Source organism: Mirounga angustirostris, unplaced genomic scaffold (assembly GCF_029215605.1).
Source record: "Mirounga angustirostris isolate CCGP_5_RB_7025 unplaced genomic scaffold, mMirAng1.0.hap1 SCAF_9, whole genome shotgun sequence".
Classification (NCBI taxonomy): Eukaryota; Metazoa; Chordata; class Mammalia; order Carnivora; family Phocidae; genus Mirounga; species Mirounga angustirostris.
The window spans coordinates 97,808,989-97,833,207 of NW_026991717.1; the positions used below are offsets into that span (position 1 = coordinate 97,808,989).

A 24,219-nucleotide genomic window follows, 5' to 3' on the forward strand; every position below is an offset into this window, starting at 1 on the left:
TAACACTGACATGCACAAGTGGTGGTATTAGGTTGGGGTCTGCTTTGGGTGGCATCGTTCCAAGAGTGAAGGTCAACTTATCATGGGGCGTATTCCAAGAGCCCTGAGAGCCAGGGAAGATCTTTGGCCTCTTGAAATTTAGGAATGAATATTGTATACCTCCTGGTTTACTAACACAGAGTACAGTTAGACAGTCATGCTTTGTCTGCCCTGAGATACAGTGGAGTCACCATTCATTCCCTTACAGTTAGGAAATATATGAGTTTCCTTGGTTTGAACATCTTGGAGACAAAGACACTTTCTGAGGTCAGCCAGCTGTAAAAGAGATTGCTCCAAAGCTAATGAGAATGAAACTGGATTTGGAGGCAGGGTTGCCGCATCGCACAACTCCAGGGAGAATAAATCTGTGATGCAAAAAGGGTGACATTAGAATTAAGTGGTGTCAGGTGAGCAGGTTATACAGTTGGAACCCCATTTCTTTAGAATCTGTACTCTGACGGTAACTTCAAGGAGAGATGGTTTGAAAAAGTTCTTAGGTGGGGGAATTAGTGATCAACTTTGCTTCCTAGGGACATAAGCCTATCTGTAACGTTGCCTGTCTTTCCCTGAGTAGATTCCCAAATAGTTTGTGATCCCTTCTCACCTGGTTCTGAGATGACAGGTAACTCCTTTGGTGAAAAGCTAGTTGGAAGTGAACTTGGCCCTGCAGACAGAGCATGTGATTGGCCTTACCATGTTTGAGGCCAGAGTCCCATAAGGTTATAACAGTTGCATGTCCCACAATGCGTTGAAGGAATAGTGTTTTAAAGGAAGGTCATGGGAAATAGCTGCATAATAGCAACATTCTTTTCAAGTTCCACTTTGAAATGAAGCTGTTGGGAGGCAGGCCAGTATGAAAGGGGCTCTATCAGCAGAGAGACCCTCTGACTGTAGATTTAATACTCTTCAGCTCTTCTCTACAAGGTTCTTGCCCTCTGGGTATTGTTTTTCATTTATCCTATTTTCCATCTATGGCTTGGACTTCTCAGGCAAATTGTCTCTGTCCTGTGGTTACATATGTTAGAGCCCACAGAGTCTAGTTTACAGATCTCATATTCTGAAAATTTTGGAATGGTATTATTCCAACCATTTCCCCCAAGCTGCCTTTGAAGCTAATATTATTGCTTACAAATGATTGTGAAATATTTAAATTATACAGGAAAGGACAGAGAATTTATTTTTTTTCTTAGTGGTTCTTTTGAATGACTTGCATAGTGAATTTTAATGGGAGAAATAGCTCCTGCATTTAGGTTTTGCTGGGTCTCCCATAGGTATGCATTAGAGTAGATATAGAAACAACACCACAGACTTGGCCAGGAGAAAAGATTGCCCTCATAGTTCTTTTCTTGCTCCCTTATCCCCACTTAATAAAAGTGAAAAAATGCAATACAGTAACATGAAACAAAGCTAAAAAAATCACTCATTAAAACAAGAAAGAGAAAATTGTCAAAATAATAGCGCCAGGAAAAGCCCTATGGAACAAACAAAATAGCCACAGAGGACAAAGGAAAGTTCTTTGTCTGAATTAAAAATAACTACAAATGGTAAGATATGCATTGATTGAATACAAATGTGGGTTTTACTGCAGAACCCGTCTGCTCTGTAACTGAGCAGCCCCTGAGATGGGGGGCCTTTGCCACCTTAGGGAACAGCTTCCCAGACAAGTGCTACCAAGTCACTGTCCCCGGCCTTCTTGGATAGTCCACTAGAGTACCTGGACATTGTCAGCCCTGCCTTCAAGTTTCCTGCCCCCACACCATGAGGATTCAGTGGAAATAATATAGGTAGGGTGGTCCAGACCAGTATTTAATAAAGACCTGATGTATTTCTCCTTCAGCAGCAGAGAGAGATGGGAAAGAAATGGAAGGAAGGCTATTTGTGATAAAATCTCCATCTCTGATAGTGCCTCCTTAGCTTTCTGGAAACCCATCTCTACTCTGGAATTGACCTTCAAGGACTCGTGTCCCAGCTTGTTTGAGACTCTCCCCTGTCTCTGCAGCATACTTCTGGTTCTGACACCTTGCTGACAAATAAGGGTTTGCTTCTGGGCTCTTTGGGGGAACTCCGTGTTTTTCCCTGTCCCAGCCCATTTCTGCCCATCTGCTCTTGCATGGCCTTGCCTCTGCCAAGATCCAACCATTCGTGGGCGGAGCCCACAGACTGAATGAGTCCCTTCCCTGGGGCTCAGGCCATCCCCAGCCCAGATCTTAGTTGGAACTGAAGTAAGAATGGTACCAACAATAAGGCAGAATTGTGATTTACATCAAAATTAAGGGTAGAAAAAGGGAAATAAACATCTTGGGGGTTTTTGAGGTTTTGTTTTTTTTTAATTGTGGTAAAATACACATAACATAAAACTGACCATCTTAACCATTTTCAAGTGTACAGTTCAGTGGTATTAAGCACATTCTCATTGTGCTACCATCACCACTAACCATCTCCAGAACACTCTTCATCTTGTAAAACTGAAACTCTGTACCTATTAAATAATAATGTCCCATTCCTCCTTCTCCCCAGCCCCTGGCAACCACCATTCTAATTTCTGTCTCTATGAATTTGACTACTCTACGTACCTCATATAAGTATTTATATACAGTATTGGTCTTTTTGTGACTGGCTTGTTTCACTTAGCTTAATGTCTTCAAGTTTCATCCATGTGTCAGAATTTCCTTTCTTTTGAAGACTGAATAATCATATTCCACATTTTGTTTCTCCATTCATTTGCAGATGGACACTTAATTTGCTTCTACCTCTTGGCTATTGGGAATAATGCTGCTAAGAACAGGGTTGTACAAGTATCTCTTTAAGACCCTGCTTTCGATTCCTTTGGGTATATACCCAGAAGTGGAATTGCTGGATCATATACTAGTTCAATTTTTTATTATTGAGGAACCACCGTACTGTTTTCCACAGCAGCTGAACCATTCTATATTCCCACCAACAGAGCAGGAGGGCTCCCTTTTCCCCACATCCCCGCAACACTTGTTACTTCTTGTCTTTTTGATAATAGCCATTCTAACAGATGTGAGGTGATAGCTCCTCATTTTGATGTGCATTTTTCTGATTATTGAGCATCATGTCGTACGCTTATTGACTATTTGTCTTCTTTGGAGAAAAGTCTGTTCAAGTCCTTTGCCTATTTTTTAATCGGGTTTTTTATAATTAAGTTGTAAAGGAGTTTTTTTTTTTTTAATATATTCTGGATATTAACCCATTATATGATTTGCAGATATTTTCTCCCATTCCATGGGTTGCCTTTTCATTCTGTTGATTGTGTTCTTATTTGCACATTAGTATCTTTGACGTAGTCTAACTTATCTATTTTTTTCTTCTGTTGCCTGTGGAAAACATTTTTTTTCTCAGACACATAGGAAGTTATAAAAATGTACTCTCTACTAGAACACATGGAAAGTTTCAGTAGGAATGAGGAAATCAGAAATCATATCAGATGTCACATTTTATGACCATAGTACACCTCACCCCAAAACAGTTATAGGGACAGTACTATATATAAAATAATTAAGTTGTAGATGAGCAGAACCAAGGAAGAAATGTATCACTTTCAGGATTGTTTTATTCTTCATTTATTTTGCTCCTCAAGTAAAGAAAACTACTAACTGGATAGAGAAGAGAAGGGGTCTACGGTGCTTTAGAATAGGAAGAAGCAAAAGGGCAGTCATGTTTTGGAGAAACTGCAAATGGACAGGTGATTAGCATATGCTGTTTTATTAATTTCTTACAGGAAGCCTGTGAGAGAGGCATTGGTATTCCCAGTTGACAGGATGAGGCCCCAAGCCACAGTTACCGAGCAGCAGAGCTGGGATGGGAACCAAAATCCTGTTTGTCCTAACCCATCACCAAGTGAACTGATTGTGAACTAATTATTAACAATTTCAGCTGAAATGTTAACAGAACACTTGGAGTATAACAAAACTATTCCAAAACTAATTGGTAAAAATTAACTTTCAAACCATCAAAGGGAAAGAAATAAGGATGATTCAATATGTATTGTAATGTCTCATAATTCAAAATAGCATGATATAGAATTAGAAATGGAAACAGATCATTGTGACAGAGACCTCAAGAATAAGCCTTCATACATTCAGGATTTAATATATAATACTCTGAGCTTAAACAGTTGTCAGGAAAAAGCAAATCATCATTTTATTAAGGCTGAGATTACTATAAATCCACATTTAGAAAAAGTAATAGACCAAGGGTCCCACACTAGCTACTAGGAGTTTTGTTTGTCCAGAGGTGTGTATGTGAGCATGTGTGTGTGTGTGTGTCTGGATTTGAATGCTCCCATGCTGGACATCTAGGCTACAGTTTGCCAAGGAATCTACCATTCCTTATAAATCTCATCTCGTCACAGTTACATTTCTGTGCCTACCTGGCCCCTCTGCCATTTAAGCTTATGACTTCTGATGTATACTCTAGGTGAGTGTTTCTCACCTAGGATCATAAAATTGATCAAGCATCAGAATCACAGGGAGGTCTTGTTAAAACACAGATTGCTGGGCCACAGCCCCGGAGTTTCTGGTTCAGGAGCCCTGGGATAAGGCCCAAGAATTTGCATTTCTAACAAGTCCCCACATACAGTGTAGTCCCTGGACTTGAGATAAATTGCATAAATTGGAAATGAGCATTTAGAGACTTTTATACTTTTAAAAGGAACTTCTATATTACAGAGTAATTTGGATTTGATTGAATCTAGTAATAAAATATGGGCCTATATTTTCTATGACTTTTTAAAATTTTGCTTTTGTGGAAATATATTTTTACTGAATTTTATGAAAGCCTTGGTCCACAGGGATTGGAAATTTAAAAACCAACAAATGAACAAAGAACATGTCCACAGCCGCAGATTGTCTGAGAAGCACTGTCACCAGAGTTCTGCCCAGCTGGCATTTCCCTTGGTGGAATCACATGATCTGGGGTAGGCCACAGCCGGGAGGCCAGAAACTTGATCTACTAGAAGAACCAGAGTTGACTTAAGTCACAACACAGACACACGCTGTCCGTTCCACAAAGAACTGGAATGTAAAACCACACGCCAGTGACAGTTTATTAATCTACAGGAACTGCCAACTGGATGGGTTACTCATATTGGCCTGACCAGTGAATCATTTTCCTGCCTGAGAAACCAACTTACAATCCAGAGGTTACTCAGTGAGCATGAACATGGCAGGAAAAAAGGGCTAGATAAATGGTTTGTGTGTTCGTGACGTCAGGCTGGTTGCCTACTGAAGACGCAGGGATACACCTGCCGAGTGGACCCCGCATCACCCCCTGCCCCGCCCCCGCCGGTCAGTGCTTTGATAGATGGACGTTTACTCATGAAACTTCCATTGCTGATTCACCAACTTCCCCTTCCTAACTGACAAGTGATGAAATTAATTCAGTCAAGTTACTGTCGTCAACCTAGCCAGCCATGTCTGGAAGTAATTCTGTCTCTTTGATGATGCCTTTGCACATCTTCACTGCAACCTATTAGGTTATGAGTGTCAAAGTCAATTTTGAAAAAGTTGAGAACGTGAATCTCATACACATACATAGTGAGTACATGTCAAGGATTTAATTAACTCGTGAAAGGAAACAACAAATGAAAAACCTGATTTGAAGAATACAAGAAGTGTATATGGTCAATGGAAGAAGGAATGCTGAATATCATCAAGTTCCATACCAAACTGGCTAATATTCTGTTGAGCAATTAAGCCATAAATCTCGGGGTTAGTTTTTCCAATTAAATAATTTGTATTTCTACCAGAAAAAATCATCTGTAATTTATCAGCCTCGTATCAGTGAACATCTAGCTCTATAGAGTCTGCACCCTAATCAGCAGTAAATCAAAAAACCATCCTTCTCCGCAGGGTCAGATGAAGCCGGGGGAGCTTGTTAGACCATGCTCTTGTATCACATTGAAAGGGCACACAAATCTTTCTGCCTTATTTCTGAGTTTTGGAAAAATTTTTTGTAGCAGACTTAATAGTTTTACTCTTGGAGAACAATCTGTTTCCTTGTTCCCAAGTCCTGTGGAAGAGGGTAAGCTGGTCTGAGCGCAGAGCAGAGGGAAGGTTTTCAGTCACTTACCACCTTTCTGAGCTCTTCCCAGCCAGTGACTTGGCCTCAAAGGAATTTGGATCTACTGGTTGTCTAATTGTCAGAAAGAGTAGCTCAGTATTCATAATTGGATAAAAGTGATGGTGTAAATTTACCCAGAGGCGTTAAATGCTCTCATCAGCTTGACTGTGGGTTTTGTGTGTTTAGGTTAGATATTCAGCCAGTGCATGTAAATTTCAAACGTGGAGCATTGAAGGATGATTCCAGTGTGTTCCCATGTTCCCAGCAGGTTGACCACCTAAAGTGTTTAGGAATGCTTAGGATCTGTTATCTAAGCAGATGTCAAATCTGTAGGAATTACATTTCTGAATAATCATTTCATATAAAACTCTTATTTTGGGTTAGCCAGGCCTAATAATCAGCTGGTACATAGCAGTAGAGCTACATTGGGTGTTAAATCACTGAAATATTTTCATACCGGTTGGTGAAGAGAAATAATCTCTCCATTGAGATTATGAGGTATCTAATGATGTCTCCCATCTGTTGCCGTGGAGGAGGTAATGGACCTGGGAGGAGCACGGCACAGATACTCACTGCCGCAGCGGCCACTGAGTGGTTTGGGAGGCAATGGTGGAGGGGTGTGCAGCGCCCTGTCTCTGGCCTGTGGCTGCCCAGAGTTGGTAAGGGTGGCAAAGTGGGCACAGGCCCTCTGGGGGGCACTGGCATCCAGGTATATACCAGTTGTGAAGAGCCTTCAGCATGTCCAGCTGGAGCAAAGATACTGGAGATCTAATGACTGTTAATACAATAGTGAAGTCATTGACATGGTTCTTATGTGGTTTGAACACGGGCATCGCTTAGCTAGGTGACAGCTACGTTAAGATTGCAAGAGCTTGGGCGCCTGGGTGGCTCAGTTGGTTAAGCGACTGCCTTCGGCTCAGGTCATGATCCTGGAGTCCCTGGATCGAGTCCCGCATTGGGCTCCCTGCTCGGCAGGGAGTCTGCTTTGCCCTCTGACCCTATCCCCTCTCATGTGTTCTCTCTCATTCTCTCTCTCTCAAATAAATAAATAAAATCTTTAAAAAAAAAAAAAAGATTGCAAGAGCTTGTAAAAGTCAACAAGTGATTTGGAAATTTCTAGAAAGTTTTGGTGAATTATTTTCTCCATAAAATATTATTTATGAGTATTTAAGGATATAGTTAATTTAGCAAATAAAGGAATGTTAAATATATTTTGGTTAAATATTTTGGTTTATTACATATTAATTTTGTCTTGCCAGTTAAATATTTTGAATATGACTTTTACTTCTGGCTATATAGAAATTAAAGTTATTCAATCAAACTATCAAAACTAAGGACAAAATGAAATGGGAAGCTTTTGATAACATAGGTAAAGATTTGTTGTCTAAATTTAAATAAATAAGGTGCTTATTCAAAGCTAAAATGATGAACCAAGCCTCCAATAGGCAGATAGTTGAATGTTAGCAGGCAGTTTGTGTAAAAGTAAAAACAGGCAGAAGGGAGGTTCCCTAAGGGTAGGGACAGTGTCTGACAGTGGCCTGGTCTCCTGGTAGGGATTTGATAAATGTTCATTGACTAAGTGAATGACTGAATCAATATATGAAAAAGCTTTTCATCCTCACCAGTGATTAAGTAAATGCAGCTAAAACATTCATGAGATGGTTTCACACCTATTAATTTAGCAAATGAAAGAAATAAAACCAATGGCAGGGAACCACTGGGGAACGAGGAAAACCTGTCACCACTTTCTGAAAGGACTTAATTAATATATTACTAGCAATCAGGGCTGCTTACTTTCTTCACCCATTTTAGGGATTTATCCTTAGGAAACAATGTTTAAAGGAAATGAAAGCTTTCTTTAAAAACATTTATAGTAGAGCTGTTTATAATAGCAAAAATTGGAACCACGTGATACACGTGAGCGTTACATAGAGAAGTTTAGAAAAAAATGTTAACATGCGCAATCTGTTTGCAGCCGTGTTTGAAAACCACACAACATCTATCTGTGGAATGAAAATCTAAGGGGCAATGGAGAGTAGATGAAAAGCCATCAAGGTGTAACTTTTATTAAGCTGCTTTTGCTCATGAATGAACAAGAAATCTTAAAACTTTACCTCCCGTACAGATTGCCAATTGAGGATGTCACAAAGATCATCGTTAGCACATTAATATTTAAATCCAAATGTATTTTCTGAAGGTTATTTTCTCCCTGCAATTTACATTGCTCCTCAAAGATTAATGATACCTAAATTCAAAGTGAGGGCATGTAGTAATAATGTTCAAAAGCAGTTCATGGTATCCAGAAAGATTTTTGTGAACAAAGTACAGTCAATCCTCATTATTCACGGATTCCGTATTTGTGAATTTGCCTACTCACTGAAATTTATTTGTAACCCCCCAGTCAGTCCTCATGACACTTCTGTGATCATTTGCAGGCAAAACAGAGTGAAAATACTGAGTTGCTCAACACACATACACCCAGCTGAAGTCAAACCAAAGCAACATTCTGCCTTTTTGTTTTAACTCTCATACTGGAAATAAGTGTTCTTTCCACGGTCTACTTAGTGCCATGTTTTTCATATTATTGTGCCTTTTTTGTTGTTGATGGTGATTTTACTGTTTAAAATAGCCCCCAAAGCATAGTGTTCAAGTGCTGTTGTTCCCAAGGACAGAAAGTCTGTGTGTGAGGTGACTTTTGGAGAAAATATGTGTGCTAGATAAGCCTTGTTTAGGCATGAGTTATAGTGCCGTTAGCCCAGTATTCAGTGTTAATGAATCAGTAATAGAGTGTCTTTCTTTTTTTTTTAAGGAAGCTCCACATCCCGTGTGGAGCCCAGTGTGGGGCTTGAACTCATGACCCTGAGATCAAGACCTGAACTGAGATCAAGAGTTGGACGCTTAAACAACTGAGCCACCCCAGGCACCCCTAAAGTGTCTTAAAAAAAATAATCTTAAATAAGGTGTGTTTAAACAGAAATACACATAAAACAAGGTTATGTGTTGATCATTTGACCAAATATTGTGACCAGAGGTTCCCAGGAACCTAGCCCTGCATTTCCTTTAGATGCAATGCTAATTAACATTTGCTAATTCAGTGTTTGTGGTAACTTTGTAGAACATAACTACCATGAATAATGAGAATTGACTGTGGTTTTAGTGGGAGCATAAACTTATGTGTTCACATCTGGTCCAATATCATCAAACAAAAGCTTGGGCAAGGCAGGAAAAGACATCTGTTTTTAGGTTATGGTAAATTGTTTTACTCTGGTAGTGAACACACATAGTTCTAGATCTTGATGACTTTCAATCCCTTTTTTCCTCTAAGATCAACAAGAACATTATTATTTGAGTAGTGTAGACCTGCGTAATAAATTCTAAGAAGATGGCAGGCACCTTAGTAGATGTATCCAGTATTTTTCTTTATGTCTCCACAAGATCAGAAACTGACTACTACCAATTCTTTGGTTTGGGAAGAACTCAGATGGTGCCAGGGTGCCTGTGACCTAAATCCTAACTAGAAAGCCCATGCTGGACGTCAAAAGACTCAAGTCTCAGAGAGCTGTGCTCTGTTCCCCAGCTCTACCCACTGTGGGTATTCTTCATTACAAGCAGTAGTAACTAACTTGGGTGAATTTTACCGTAGAAGGAATTTATCAGCAGGATACGCAGTGGTCGTTGAATCTCTGGGAGAGATGGAGGGTCTTTAGATGTAGAGGATGGAGAGTCAGAAATAACACCCAAATCATACCACAGAGCTGGTCCAGAGAAGATGTTGCCTTTACTGGGAGCAAGCACTGTAGCTCCCCCATCTGCCACCACACCCACATCCATCGTCCCCAAGTCTCCACGTTTCAAGCTTCCATTTTGGAGTCTGGGCAGCAACTTGGGTGATGTACTGTGCTTTTGCTGCAAGAAAGCCAGAGAAGTGAATTTTAGCCTCTGCCTCAAAATGTAGGAAGAAAGGTAGAAAAGAAGGGAAAAAGAATGATGAAAGTGCCTTACCATCCTGCGCAGCCTATGTGAGGGGAGTTCACTCTGTTGCTTCTTTCCTCCTCCAAAGTTTATTTCATATTAAAGTTTTTGGCCTGCTGGGAATTATAATATAGCTTATTTTATAAGGAGACTTTATAAGGAGACTGCTTTTCTTTTTGTTTAAAATGTATATTCTGAAAATGTAAATTATACATAAAGCATGATTTGTTTTAATCAGTGTATGGAATCTTCACATTCAGGGAGTGGGTGAAATGAAATTAGAATGCAGTTACATCTCAGTGGAAATCGAGAAAATTTTTATCTCCCTGATCTCCCTGTAGCATCTCTAGAACAATGATTCTCAACATATCAATTGGAAAAGTCTTTTTTTTTTGAAGTAAAATTTTACAAATCTCAGTATATAAGTTGTACTCTTAATATCCATTGGTTAAGAATGCTTTAAAGAGTGCTTTTATTTTTATTTTTTTATTTTTTAAAGATTTTATTTATTTATTCATGAGAGACAGAGAGAGAGAGAGAGAGAGAGGCAGAGGGAGAAGCAGGCTCCCAAGGAGCAGGGAGCCCGATGCGGGACTCGATCCCAGGATCCTGGGATCATGACCTGAGCCGAAGGCAGACGCTTAACCATCTTAGCCACCCAGGTGCCCTAAAGAGTGCTTTTAAATGAATTTGCTTTTGATGGCTCACACTGGCATCTACTTATACTTGTGAAAATAGAAGAACACGTATGTGTAGAATATATTTTACGTGCACGCTGTTTGAGAACTCCTTGTAAGGACTCCATGACCTCATTACTAAGCCACCCTGGAGGCTCAGACACACCAGCTCTAGATTTGATTCAGGTTGGCGGCCACTGCCAAGTCTCCTTGGACCAAGCTGAATCAGTGGTGCCTTGGGAGAGATCGGTTCTCCTTGGACATGCTGACTATCCTTCCCTGACCCCTCATTTATTTTTGAGGTGAGGGTTCATACACACATTTTTTTTTTCAGTTATACAAAAATGTGCAATACATGTGCAAGCCATTTTTAAGCAGAAAATAAAAGCCATTCCTAGAGTTATTTGAACAGATGCTTATGGCTGGTTTGAAAACCAAGGGTCTTGAGTGGAAAATCACCAACAGGAGAGCAGAAAAGTCTTCTACTACAATGCAAGCTCATTTCCTTCTCTGTGCTTGGCATGAAGCAGAATTAAACCTACATGTGAAAGGAGTCCATTTCTTCTTTTATCAGAGACCCCACTTAGCAAGGAAATAATGGGCAGCTTTTTCAGCTGGTCTGTCCTTTTCTCTTAATTATGGGAATTTTCTTGTGACATTTAATGTGAACCATTGCCTGGATTAATAATGTGATGTTTTGTTTGGATCAGATTAAAAAAAAAAAAGACAGAAGTAAAAGCACGGGATTTTAATTTGAAGGTTTGAGACCATATTGGTTCCAGGTTCCTGTGTCTCTGGTGACCTCCCTTGGATTCAGTCCACACCCCTCATCATTAGTGGTACCCTCCCGAGGACAGGACAAAATGCCTTATACTAACTTTAGTTGCTGGTCTTTACCAATTTGAGGTTGGTGCAAAGCAGGAACCAATGTGAAACCAAGTTTAGAGCACAGAGATGGTAACTTTTAAAAGGCTGCCTGTGTAGATTAGGACACAGGCACTAAAAATTACATAGCTGATCGGGTCCTGCATTAGTGATCTATGGCTACATAACAAACGAATCCAGACAGGTGTCTTCAAACGATAGACAAGAATTATCTAATGGTTTCTGGGGTCAGGAATCCTAACTGTCTTAGCTGCGGAGTCTGGCTCGGGTGCTCCCGTGAGGTTGCCGCTAAGGTGTCAGCCAGGGCTGCAGTCATCTGAGACTTGACTGGGTCTGGAGGACTGGCTCCAAGCTCATTCATATGGCTCTTGGCAGCAGGCCTCACCTCCTCACCACAGGGGCCTCTCCGTGCAGCTGCTCATGACCTGGCTTCCCCCAGACAGGGATCCAGGAGAGCGAGATCTCAAGACCAAAGCCACAGTCTTTTATAACCTAATTTTAGAAGTCACATACCATCAGTTCTGCCACATTCTATTGATCACACAGGATGTGAGTACCAGGGGGCAGGAATTAGTGCAGGTCATCCTGGAGGCTGCCTACCACTGGTTCAAATGGCTAACTTTTCTAGAAATCATGGATTGGATAGTTGCCTTCTTTGTAAGTCTAAGGACAGCCTCTTGATCAAGTTAATAATGACCCATCATACTTTGAAAATAATTTTTATATCTTTGTTTAAAAGCATAAACATGATTTTTAAGTAAAATGCTGTTATAAAGACTATAAATAATAGACACTAGTGTACAATATAGAAATTTGTTTTACATGAACTCAATTTATAACCACAATTTATAATATATGTTTCTATATCACTGTAAAATGTATTTAAAGAAATTCTGAATCTTAACGGGATATTGCTTAAATCTTTCAAAGTCAAAGTATACATTCATTTTTTATAAGCTGCATAATATTCTACGAAAGGACTGTAGCAAATAGGATAAGTGTACTAGAATTATCTAACCAGTCCCTACTGTTGGACAGTTGAGTTTTTCCTCCATTTTTTGAAAAATAAGAGTCGTGTTTGTACATATATCTTTGCAAGCTGTCTGAGAATCCTTCAGAGCAAATTTTCTAAGTATATTCTTGAGTGAAAAAGGATGTGCATTAAAAATTTACTAGATATTGCAGAATTATCTGCTAAAAATATTGTGTTGACAATATTTTGTGACAAAAGCGCCCCAAACACCTGCCTTCTAATGTCAGCATTACTTTACTTTGATACTCCTTGCTGTGATTTTGAGGGAGACAATGGCAGTGTGCTCGGCAGAGAGACGTCAGCGACAAAGAAGGGTGGGGGGCGGGGAGGCTGCAGTGAGATCAGACAGTCATCGGGGAGACTGGTCCAGAGCTGACACAGCACTAGAGCCCCGGTGTGGTTTCTCTACCTTGAGTATGAACATTGGGGATGTTTGCTGCTCATCTCTTAATGAGATGACTCTGGTGTCTTCAGGTGTCTGTGCATCAGTGAAGAAAGTAATAGACCAGGAGATAGGTGGATCAGAAAAATCCAGCCTCCCCAGTTCTTCCCAACAGCCTCCCACCATTCCTTCCTGAAAATCTCACCATTGCTTTGCCTGACACCTTGGACTCAAGGTCCTTTAAACAGCACACAGATTGTCCGAGAAAAGTGATGTTGATATCAGCCACTAATGTGCAAGCAAAGTTACTATTTCACCTTAGTTGAAGAGACTGACTCTGAAAGCATGGAATTCATTCATTCATTCATTCATTCATTCATTCAACAAATAATTATTGAGTACCCACTATAGGCCAGCAGCTATCACAGGCCCTGGGTATATAATCATGAGCCAAAACAAGTACCCACTTGGAGCTGCCAGTTAGTGGAGAAGGTGGACGATATTCAAATAATCTTGTGATTATATGATATATATACGATTTATGATATATATTTACAAACTGTAATGATGTCTAGGAATGAGCAGTGTTTAAGGAAGCCAGGAAAGTGGAGATCTAAAGGTTGAGTCTAACGGCTGCTGGAGGGGACAGGGTAGGGGGATGGGGTAACTGGATAATGGGCATTAAGGAGGGCACGTGATGTAATGGGTACTGGGTGTTACATACAACTGATGAATCTCTGAACTCTACCTCTGAAACGAATAATACGTTATATGTTAATTAATTGAATTTAAATATAAATAAGGATGGATGGATGGATGGATGAGTTTGAGGTCAGTAGGAGAGACCCTGGGAGAATCACACTGGGCAGAACACCAAGTAACAGCATGCTTGCAAGGCCTTGAGGTGGGAAGGAGCTGAGCTGTTTGAGAAACTGAAAAAGGTCCGTGGGGCCAGAGGGAGTCATAGCAAGAGATGAGGATGGAGAAGGGGCCTAGAGCCAGATCATGCAGGTCCTACACATTTTGTTAGAAGAAGCAGTTTGAAAAAAAGGAATTCAGGATATGGAAATTTTCATAAAGGCGGATATGGAGGAGAAGGAGGAAAGTGATGGACATGGGGCTGGAAGGGAGACGTGTCAGCTGGATTAGAAGCTCATCTCCTCCATTAGCCATGCGCCTCCTGTACCTCAGCGTCCACCTGGTCTTCACCGGCACAGTGCTGTTGAGCTGGGACCCGTCATGACACATGGCACATACTCAGGGGCTGAGCAGCCTTGCCAGGACCTACTATTCTCCCCTCATAGACTTAAAAGTCTGTGCCCCACTTTGCCTTTCAGATGCCTGGGAGGATTCCAACAAAAGTCCATGCCTGACTCTATTAATTGAATTACAGAGGGAAGGCCCTAGTGCATTCATCAAACTTTAATCCATCTCCACTGTTACCTTACAATGTTCAATGTTTTAAAAAAGCCCACTGCAGCATGCCTCTAAAGCGGCACTTAATTGACATAATATGGGTCACCTGTCTACATGGAATTAGCTGGCAGAGCTTCCAGAACAACCTACTTTTCCTCCCTTTTGCCTTTAGTTTTTGAACTTCTGCAATGCGTCACTGCTGCTCAAGTCAGTTTTGAGCCATTATTTAATCGATAAAGAGGGGTAGAGTGGAGAGCGGTGCCTCCAGGTGCCAGCATTTGTCAGTGGTGTGGTTGGGGGTAAGAAGGGAATGTGGTCAGGGCCTCGGGAACCACACCAGGGACCCATCAGTGCTCCTCACCAAGTGGGTCAGCTTCAGTGTTTGCAACCGTGTAAAACGGAAAGTATAACGTGGCTTGACGTCATGCTTTTAATGTCAAGCACTTTATAAAAACTGTGCACGTGTGTGTGTTTGGAATGGGGAAAGTGAATGAGTTCTGCTTTGCAGCAGGGAAGGGAATGCTCATCCAGCCCTGTGAGAATGAGATAGTCCCTGAGCACAGCTTGGTGTTCCTGTATCCTGATCTGGGAAGCCACAGAGCCAAGTATGCGGCCTTGGAGACGCACCGTCTGAACTCAGATCCTGGCACCCCCCGCCCCCACTTACTATCTGGGAAACCTTGTAGATTTAATGAACTTAGTTTCATTTTCTTCATCTGTAAAATGGGAATAATGATAGCCTCCTCTCGTGGGGTTTTTGTGAGGATTAAGAATTGAGGCATGAAAAGGCCTCTGTTTAACATGATTATTTAGTAGATTTAAAATACAGCTAATAGCGCCAGGCACTGTTCTAAGTGCCTTGAATATATTAACATATTTAATCTTCCAAGATCCCAGGAGGTATGCATGATTATTCTCATCATCCCCACTTTCCAGATGCCCAAGATCGCCTGACTGGGAGATGGCAGAATTGAGACTCGGACCGTTGGGCTCGGAGTCCAAGCTCTTCACTGCCTTGCCATACTGCATCTCAGCCATATGCAAATGTCGGCGGTCGTTATTCTTGGGGAGGGAAGAAAGAATGGGAGAAATACAGTAGATGAGAACACTCAGATTCCTTTGGACCTTGGACCTGACTGTGAGCCTCTCCGCCTTCCATCCACCACTGCTACCCCTTCACCCACCACTCCCACATCCCTTAAGTCCAGTGTCTCAGACTAAATACCGAGTATGGCCTGAGTGTTGAACACCCTTACTGAAACCTCTTGATCCCACTTAGATGAGAGAGAGGGACAGTCACTTTCTGCTGGTGCTGCAGCTGCCCTCCTGGTTGGTGAAGGCTGGCCAGGGGTCTATCCGGGGTACCTGCCACCATAGCCAGGGCAGATCCCCTCTTGTGGGTTGAGTCCTGTCCACTTTCATTACTGTCTGGCTTCTTCCAACAAACCAGAAGTCCCTGGGTGAAATTCTCAAAACAGAATTGCATGATTGACCAGATCTGACATTCTAGAGGACACTTACTCCCTGCAGGGTTACCAGCCTAGATTCTTTCTTCTAATGTGTCAATGATTCTAATACGAGGCCAAAGTCCCCACACTGGGGAATAACATCGTGTGGGCAGTCCTTTACCAAAACCTTACTCCAGACAAGGTGTAATCCATATTTCAAATACTGCAATTTGCATTTCAGTTACCTGGCTTGGTTTTGTTTTGTTTCCTTGAGGTGGGAGAGGGTCTAGGAAAAGCTAAAATACGTATTTAGGTAAAACTGCTGAAGGTCACTAACTTTTGCTGGGAGTTATCTTAACCTGTAATCTTAGAGTTTTACTTTCAGAGGGATGGAGTCTAATCATGTCTGCTACCTCATTTCAAATGGTGGGAGGGGAGACAGGAAGCAGAAGTGATGATGTCACATCTAGGTTGATCGTATATGGGCGTTCATTGTTTTATTTTAACTTTTCTGTGCCTTTGCAATTTTAAAAAATAAACTGGGGGAAAATAAAAGCATTAAAAAACAAGGATTATGGTGGGGCGCCTGGGTGGCTCAGTCGTTAAGCGTCTGCCTTCGGCTCAGGTCATGATCCCGGGGTCCTGGGATCGAGCCCCGCATCGGGTTCCCTGCTCAGTGGGAAGCCTGCTTCTCCCTCTCCCACTCCCCCTCCTTGTGTTCCCTCTCTCGCTGTCTCTCTCTCTGTCAAATAAATAAATAAATAAATAAATAAATAAATAAAATCTTAAAAAATTAAAATTAAAAAATTAAAAAATAAAAATAATAAATAATAAATTTAATAAAAATTAAAAAAATTAAAAAAAATAAGGCTTATGGGGAAGAAGTAAAAAAAAAAAATTGCTACTTATGGGATCTCTGTACTGTGGGAGGGCATAATGGGATTAGTGGTGTTTTCCTCCAGGTCATCATCCATAGCATCAGCAGGAGAAGCAGAGACATGGAGAGGTTGTAGGGAGGGGCAACAAATGGAAGAGGGGTGCTCCAGATAAAGAAATAAATATCCTGGCTGTTCATACTGTCATAGAACTCAAAGTTACTATGGGACTGAAGGTTTCAACCTTTAAATTATATTCATAAGTCTAATATTAGGATCAAGGTACTCCACATATTCCTTTGAAACTGATCCACCAATAACAACAGAAATGTTGCATATATATCTGGAAAATTTTTTTCATATATGTGTTTCATTCTGTAAATATATTAAAAATAATGGAAAAAATAACCCTAAAAATCTTTTGATAGTAGGATTACAAATGATTTTTATATTTTCTGTATTACCTCTCTGAATTTTGTAGACTCTTTTCAAGTGACAGATTATTTATAATCAGGAAAAAAATCACATATATAGTATCTCTAAATTACTTGTTTTCTATGTCCACCACTATTAACCATGACATCAAATGGAAATATACTCCTTTAATCTAGAAATTAAAATTAGAAATTTCCAGAGAATATGTCCTGTATTTTAACAGGAGATAATTAAAAACCTTTGATGGCTTTATTCATACTGGTTTTATGAATTTTGACCACCTAAATAATTTGCCTAATCTTGAGTTTTGTGCATTTACTGTTTTTTAACAGTGCGTTAGCTGATACTTCCACAATTTCACCTTTCCTTTTTTTGTTGTTGTTTTTTAAACTCTTGAGTACCATCCTGGTCTGGTAATTTATCTAGATACAGTTAGTCAGTCTGGTCAAGAATGTTGTGTGCATTTACCACTGTTTGATTTAATTGTTCAGACATCTCTCTTTCACAAGATTCTTTTTCTTTTTCTTTTTTTTTTTTTAAGATTTTATTTATTTATTTGACAGAGACAGCAAGAGAGGGAACACAAGCAGGGGGAGTGGGAGAGGGAGAAGCAGGCTTCCTGCTGAGCAGGGAGCCCCATGCAGGGCTCGATCCCAGGATTCTGGGATTCTGAGATTCTGGGACCTGAGCTGAAGGCAGACGCTTAACGACTGAGCCACCCAGGCACCCCCACAAGATTATTTTCAATAGGACTCTTCCCAGTGGCTTCTTCAGGAAAGATCAATGCCAATAATTCATATAGTTTCATGACAAACATATTTTCACCTGTAGGCCTATATTATGTCCATAAATAACCAAATTATTATTTTTTTTAAATTTGCACGAATGAGTTTTATAAAGGATATGCAAAGTTCTTTCTGGCCTAATTTAAAATTTTTACCCAATTTGCCGTATTTAGCAGCCCTATTTGAGCTGGGTTTGTAGGAATTTCCACTGGTGTGCTTAATACTGGGAGTCACTGTATAAAAAGGTTCAAGGGTTTGTGCTTGCTTGCTTGCTTTTTTATTTACTTTTGCAGGAGATCTTTAAGCACTTTGTAGTCCTTTTCTTGGCTCTTGTGTGGGTCTGTCACCACTTTTATTCCAGCAGCAGGCTTCTGTACATGGCAGCACCATTGCACAGGGTTCATTAGGCAGCATGAAATGGACGTCAAGACCAAGGTAAAACGGAAGCAGACTGCCATCTTGGGCAGCTTCGTTAAGACCAGAGAAATCCTGGTGGAGCAGAGCTGACCACAGTAGCTATAGCTCCTGCTTTAATCCCTTCTTCCTGAATCTTTCTGAAGGATTCTCCCTGCCCAGGGTGCCCAGGGTGGAGGAGGGGTTAGAATAAATGCTAACGGTTTTGGGAAAAGGTTTGGTAAATCATCTTACATGCTAAGCCCCTGTGTAACATTATCTAATAGTAAGGAGATGTCAGCAATCTTTAGCTATTTAAAGCTTTAAATAGACCTCATGAGTTCTGTGCTTCAGGTGCTTCTCACTAATTAATTAATTCATTTGTGAGTGAAATACCTGATTAAGGCAGTCTAAGGGAGCTCCTGTGCAGCCCTGACGCGGTGGGTCCAGTAACAGAGATTTTAGTCGGTGAAACTTGTTGGGCAGGTTCCCATGGGCCAGTTAGCCCGATCGGATTTTATTTGAAGTGTTTTGTGTGCGGGTATGTATTTTAAGTGTAGTCTGGGTTTGAACTGGTCTTTAATATTGGTCAAAGTCACTCACAAATTCTTAGCTTTGGGAGAAAGCTGAAGATAATGTGATTGGGATCTCGTGATAAAACAAGGGAGATGGACAAAAGCTATGCGTGACCTGGTGTGATGCCTTATCGCCATGCGTACTGCCGTCAGGAGGGGCCAAAGAGCCTGTCACTTCATGACTTCTTCCTTGGCTTTGATTTCAGGGGCAATTTCTTTCTACTTAAAAGTTTGCTTTGCCTTTACCCTGCCAGAAAACTATGTAACCCAAGTGTTCACCATTTTGCCTCAGCTAGTAAGAAACTTGAGCCATGTTCAGAGCTCAAGTATATTAATCAGTTTAATTATCTGTTCCCTATGCTCCCTTTCATCTTCTTTGTTCTTTTCTTAGAATAAGGACATTGTCCTTAAAGGAAAAGAGCCTTGTAAAGGCAGTTAACTAGCTCATGGATAAGAATGCAATTTGGGGTTGAGAAATTTATATTTAATTGTAGTGTGTCTCTGCTCTGTTGTAAGAGAAGAGGACACATTTGAGTGTAATAATTATGACTGACTTATAATATGTTTTGTTCCTTATAAATTGTTATTGCCTGAAATAAAATGAATAGAATAAAGAGCATGAACGAATGCACCGAAGATACCTAAGCTGCTCTCAGGATATAGGATTGATTTAGAGAGGCAGCAGATTGAACTTAGGATAAATGGAAAATGAGAGGGAAAATGGATATAAATATAACCTATTAGAAGCTACCAGCTCTCTTCTACAGTAGACTTATCAGTATGGGGTCTGGCTCACACTCCCTTTCAAGCAAACCCCAGTGCTCACTGATGCCTTCCCCTCTAATCAGAGCTAACATGACTTTTCATGAAAAATAACACAAAACAAAAAAACCCTTCCTCTATAAATTTTAGGTCCTTAAAAATTGTCTCTGCAACAGAAAATGGATATTTTTTCTAAAATGTTTTGTAACAAAATGCTATTTGAAAAAAAAAAAGTGGCACTGCCTTAAATTAGTTCTTTGAAAAAAAGCACATACTTAGTATGAAATAATCCTTTTTGCCTACCCACGTGAAGTAAGGGTATGCGCTGAGAACTTTGGAAATAGTTGCTATACTCTTTTCTCAGGCAGAAACACACCAAAGACACCACATCCAGGGTTTTTTGTTCTCCTGGGAGTCTGGCAGGAGGTAAAGGGTGCAACAATATTTGTTGTATGGTAAACCTGTAATTACTGTCATTTTTAGAGAGGGAGGCATTAGAAATACAAAGGATACAGTGGGACTCTAAAAGAATATAAAAGTCAACCTCAAATATCAATTCCTTAAGAACAGGAACCTCTTTCTGTTTATTTCTTTATCCCCTATTGCACAACGTACTACATAGAAGAAGCATCAAATGCATAAAGAATGACTTAGTGGTTGAAATTAGGCATCATTCTATCTACGTAATCATTTTGTTTCTGTAGGAAATTTCCTTGTGTTGAGTGGAGCTGATAGTGTCTGACCGAGGGCTAATTTTAGATGGAAAGTCATATTTTAGATCTTATTATTTAGCCAGAAGAAAACACAGAAATTGAGTGGGTGCTGGAACATATCCATTATTTACAAGATAAATGGAATAGTTGAGAATAGTGTACCATTGGCAGAACATGATGGGAAAATTTGCACATTGGCTTCCCACAAGGACCTGTTCTGTGCTGTTATTTCATATTTCAGTCACTGGGATGCCTATGTTATAACATCTTAAAGTGTTAACATTTCACCACCAAAATAATTCTGAAAAAAAGAAACGGAAATCAAATTAAACACACTCTCCTGGGAGAACTGGATTTGTAGCTAGTGCATCTTCATCAGTGGCCAATGAGAGAGGAGGAAGCCAGGAGCAGAAGCATGGGGCCCCTGGAGACCTAGCCGGGTGCAGTTGGGTGGGGGCAGTACAGGGCCACCTTGGACCACACCCAGGTTGGTGTAGATATCGCAGGTGTGCAGTGTGCTGGACAGGGGATGTCAGGTAGAGAATAGTATAAGGTTCCAGTGTCATCTGCCATCTGCACAGCTGCCTCCCATTTAATTGTGTTTATTAAGATTCAAGGAGGAAGTTCTGGCCATTGGAGGTTGAGGTCTGGCAAAAGGCCCAGCCAAATGGGCAGAATGTAGGAAACATTACCTGGGTGCCTAGGTGTTCTGCAGTTCTCTGGCTATCAAGCTGCGGGGCTCAAACCTCACCCATTGCTGCAGATCTGATTTTATATAGAGTGCCAAGCTTGTTCAGGGCTGGCTTGGGTACCAGGTGAGCAGAGCCTGCTGAAAATACAGCCGTAGCTAGAAAGGAGAGGAGATGGTGGCTAGGAAAGACCTGCCTAATGGACTTGACCTAAACCTTTGGTAGCCCTTTGGCATGGAAGCACATCTCCATCTCCTCCCCCCACCCTTTCAAAATGATAGCTCCGTTCTGAAATTTCTTCCATCAAAGTAGAAGCAGCCCCCAAATGCTCTCAGTCACCACACTTCCCAGGGAAACCAAGCTGCTGGTGGCAAGAGGGATAGAGAAGGAGCAATTTTTCCATAGATGCTCTTGTACAGCCCCAGAAGGAAAGCACAGGAAAATTGCATCCCGTTTGTCAGACAGCAGTGACATGACTGATTTCCTTCACACTGCAATCTCGTCTGGAATCTTCCTATAAGATGCAACATCCTTTAGGGGATTAGAGCCAGAACCTTAGCCCAATGCCAAGTTTATTAGAACCATGTCTTTTTTTATTACTTAACATCCAGAAAATGGTATAAATCTTGTACAGGCTGAATACCCTCTGATTAAAGGTATTTAGGATCAATCAAGGGAGATTTTTGTTCCTTGAAAGTAAAAATCAGACTTTTTTTTTTTTTTTGAACTGTACCATTGAGCTGTTTTGCTGTGGTTAGTTCAATCATAAAAGCAAATCTGAATTTTTGTATCATTTCCTTATCAAACATCAGAAATACTGTATTATTTTAAAACTAACAAAGAAGCCCCACCTCCCTCTCCAGAAAAGGGAAAGAGACCAGAGCTACAGGATAAAGAGCCAGAGTGACAGGGGGAAAGCAGTGGGATTCGGTGGCATAGAAGTGAGTTTTATTTAACAGTGTCAAAGACACCTGCCGAGGTTGCGCCCTAATAAGATTTGGCCACATCACCAAGATGGAATCATGCGTGTTGCTAAAGAGCGGCGCTGCCCTGCTCAGAGCAGCTTTCTACTCAGTCTGCTTCTTAGTTGTTCTTATGTGGACGTGAGTCCCAGTGGAGAGCACTTAAAAAAATGAGGTTGACTTTTATCTCCTTCATTTCAAGAAAAGAACAGATTTTGTAGTTTCATCTTTATAAGACAGGGCTAAGGTTGAACTCAAATTTAAAAACTATCCATCCCAACTTACACAAAAGTCTTTTCTAAAAATAAAAGAGCAGTTGCTCATCTCTGGCGTGGTCCCCGAGAGAGTGCTTATTTACCTTGTGTTTGGCAGACTCTTTTCAAAATCAGTAAACAAATAAATATGCTAACATCTATAGCACAAAAATAAGAGCTTTTACTTGGAGCTGGCTGTGGAATAGAAACTAAAGTGTATTGGTTACTTAACCCAAAATTAACACTGCTGACTAGAATCTGTTTTCCTGTGGAAGAGTTCAAGACTAGTGTCATTGTTTTTTGGAGATATTCTTATACGTTACCATCAAGGAAACCCAATTTAGAAAACTTTGTAATTCAGCTAGAGTAAAAAGATTTGTTAATTTAAATTCTATTAATTCACAGTTGGTTTCGTTTCTGATAGTGACTGGATTGACATTTCATTTTACTCAACAACTTTTCTTTGTGGATCATAAGGCAAGTGATTAAAATGCAGTAATTTATAAACAAGATTGTAGGGTTTAAAATGTTAAAAGAACGATTTGGTTTTGGACACCTTTGATGTCTTTAGAAATAGCTTTTTACATATAAATAGCAAACATGCCTAACACAGATTGTTTTTTCTAGTCTTTCAAGCAAGTCGCTAATGAAATATCTTGTAGTACGCTCAGATCACATACTTTGGAATTCACCTCAGAACTTAAAAGTAATACGTCTACCCTGAGATATTCCATTATTTAGGATGTTTTAGATTGGTCTTCCCTTCTGTTTAGTTTGATGACTGAGGTTGAACAATATAGCCAGCCCCATCGAGGGGGTTCCTGGGCCCTGAATAAAAGGTAGCTTTGTAAGTCAGCTAGACTGCTGCTGATGGTGACTTTGCCTGTTTGAGCATGTTCTGCCCTAGGAACGGATGTGGTCCAGTGATGGGGAGAGGTAATGAGCCCTGAAGAATAGACATTTTATTTGGCAAAATGTGACACAGCCTAAGATCGTCTTTTATCACTGTGTTACTGAGTCTTTGGGGTAAGCTCATTGAACACATATTTGAGTACCTACTCTATACCAGGTTCCAGGTATTTATAGGCAAATAAAACAGATATGGTCTCTGTCCTCATGGAGCTTATAATCTGTCTAGGGAGACAAGAAGTAAACATACACACAACTGTATATGCATACACACATACACACACACACGCACACTGCAGAAGTACTCCAAAGGATGGGAACGAAGTGCCATGAGATACAGCAGGGAAGACTTAGTTTGGGTACAACTTACAAATGAAAAGGTCCAGGTAAACATCAGAGATTTGAGCTCTTAGAATAGTATCCTTTGAATGGTTCTTAGTCCTTCCTTCCCATTCATCCTCTGTAAACAATGGAAGATGACAGGAATGCCCCAACCATGAGTTTTAACTGTGTTACTACCGATATTGACCTTTCTATGCCAAGGCATCATGAATTTATATAGACCTAAAAATTGCAATTGTTGGGGCCCTGGAATTTGGGAGGCAATGTAGAATAGTAAAAAGCATATTGGGCTCCTTAGGAAGACCTCAATTCTTCTGGGGATGGAGAGGAGAGAAGAGAGGACAGAGGTTCTTAAACTCTCTGTGCATCCATTTCCAAAAATGTGAGATGGAGGAGAATATTAGTACCCACTGTATAATGTGAGAATTCAGTGAATCAATTTAGAGTAAAGTACTTAGAACATGCCTGCCTCTGGCAAGTTCTTAAGAAGTGTTACTATTATTACTAGTGTTGCTATTGTTACTAGCGTAATGGTGTTACTACTATTACTGAAAGGAGGTCACCTCCTTGAAGGATGGGACTCCAACAG

General features: G+C 40.5%; 1 protein-coding gene across 3 annotated transcripts in view; it reads left to right on the forward strand.

Moving 5' to 3' along the window:
* Positions 1-24,219, forward strand: part of GNG2 (G protein subunit gamma 2) — a 120,247-nt gene that overhangs the window by 41,685 nt on the left and 54,343 nt on the right. Inside the window, exon 3 of one of the 3 annotated variants that reach the window (XM_054513706.2) lies at positions 8,933-9,083. The exons of the other annotated variants lie outside the window; for them this stretch is intronic. The gene's annotated coding sequence lies outside the window, so the exon portion shown is untranslated. The remainder of the gene's footprint in view (positions 1-8,932; positions 9,084-24,219) is intronic. 3 annotated transcript variants of the gene reach the window in all.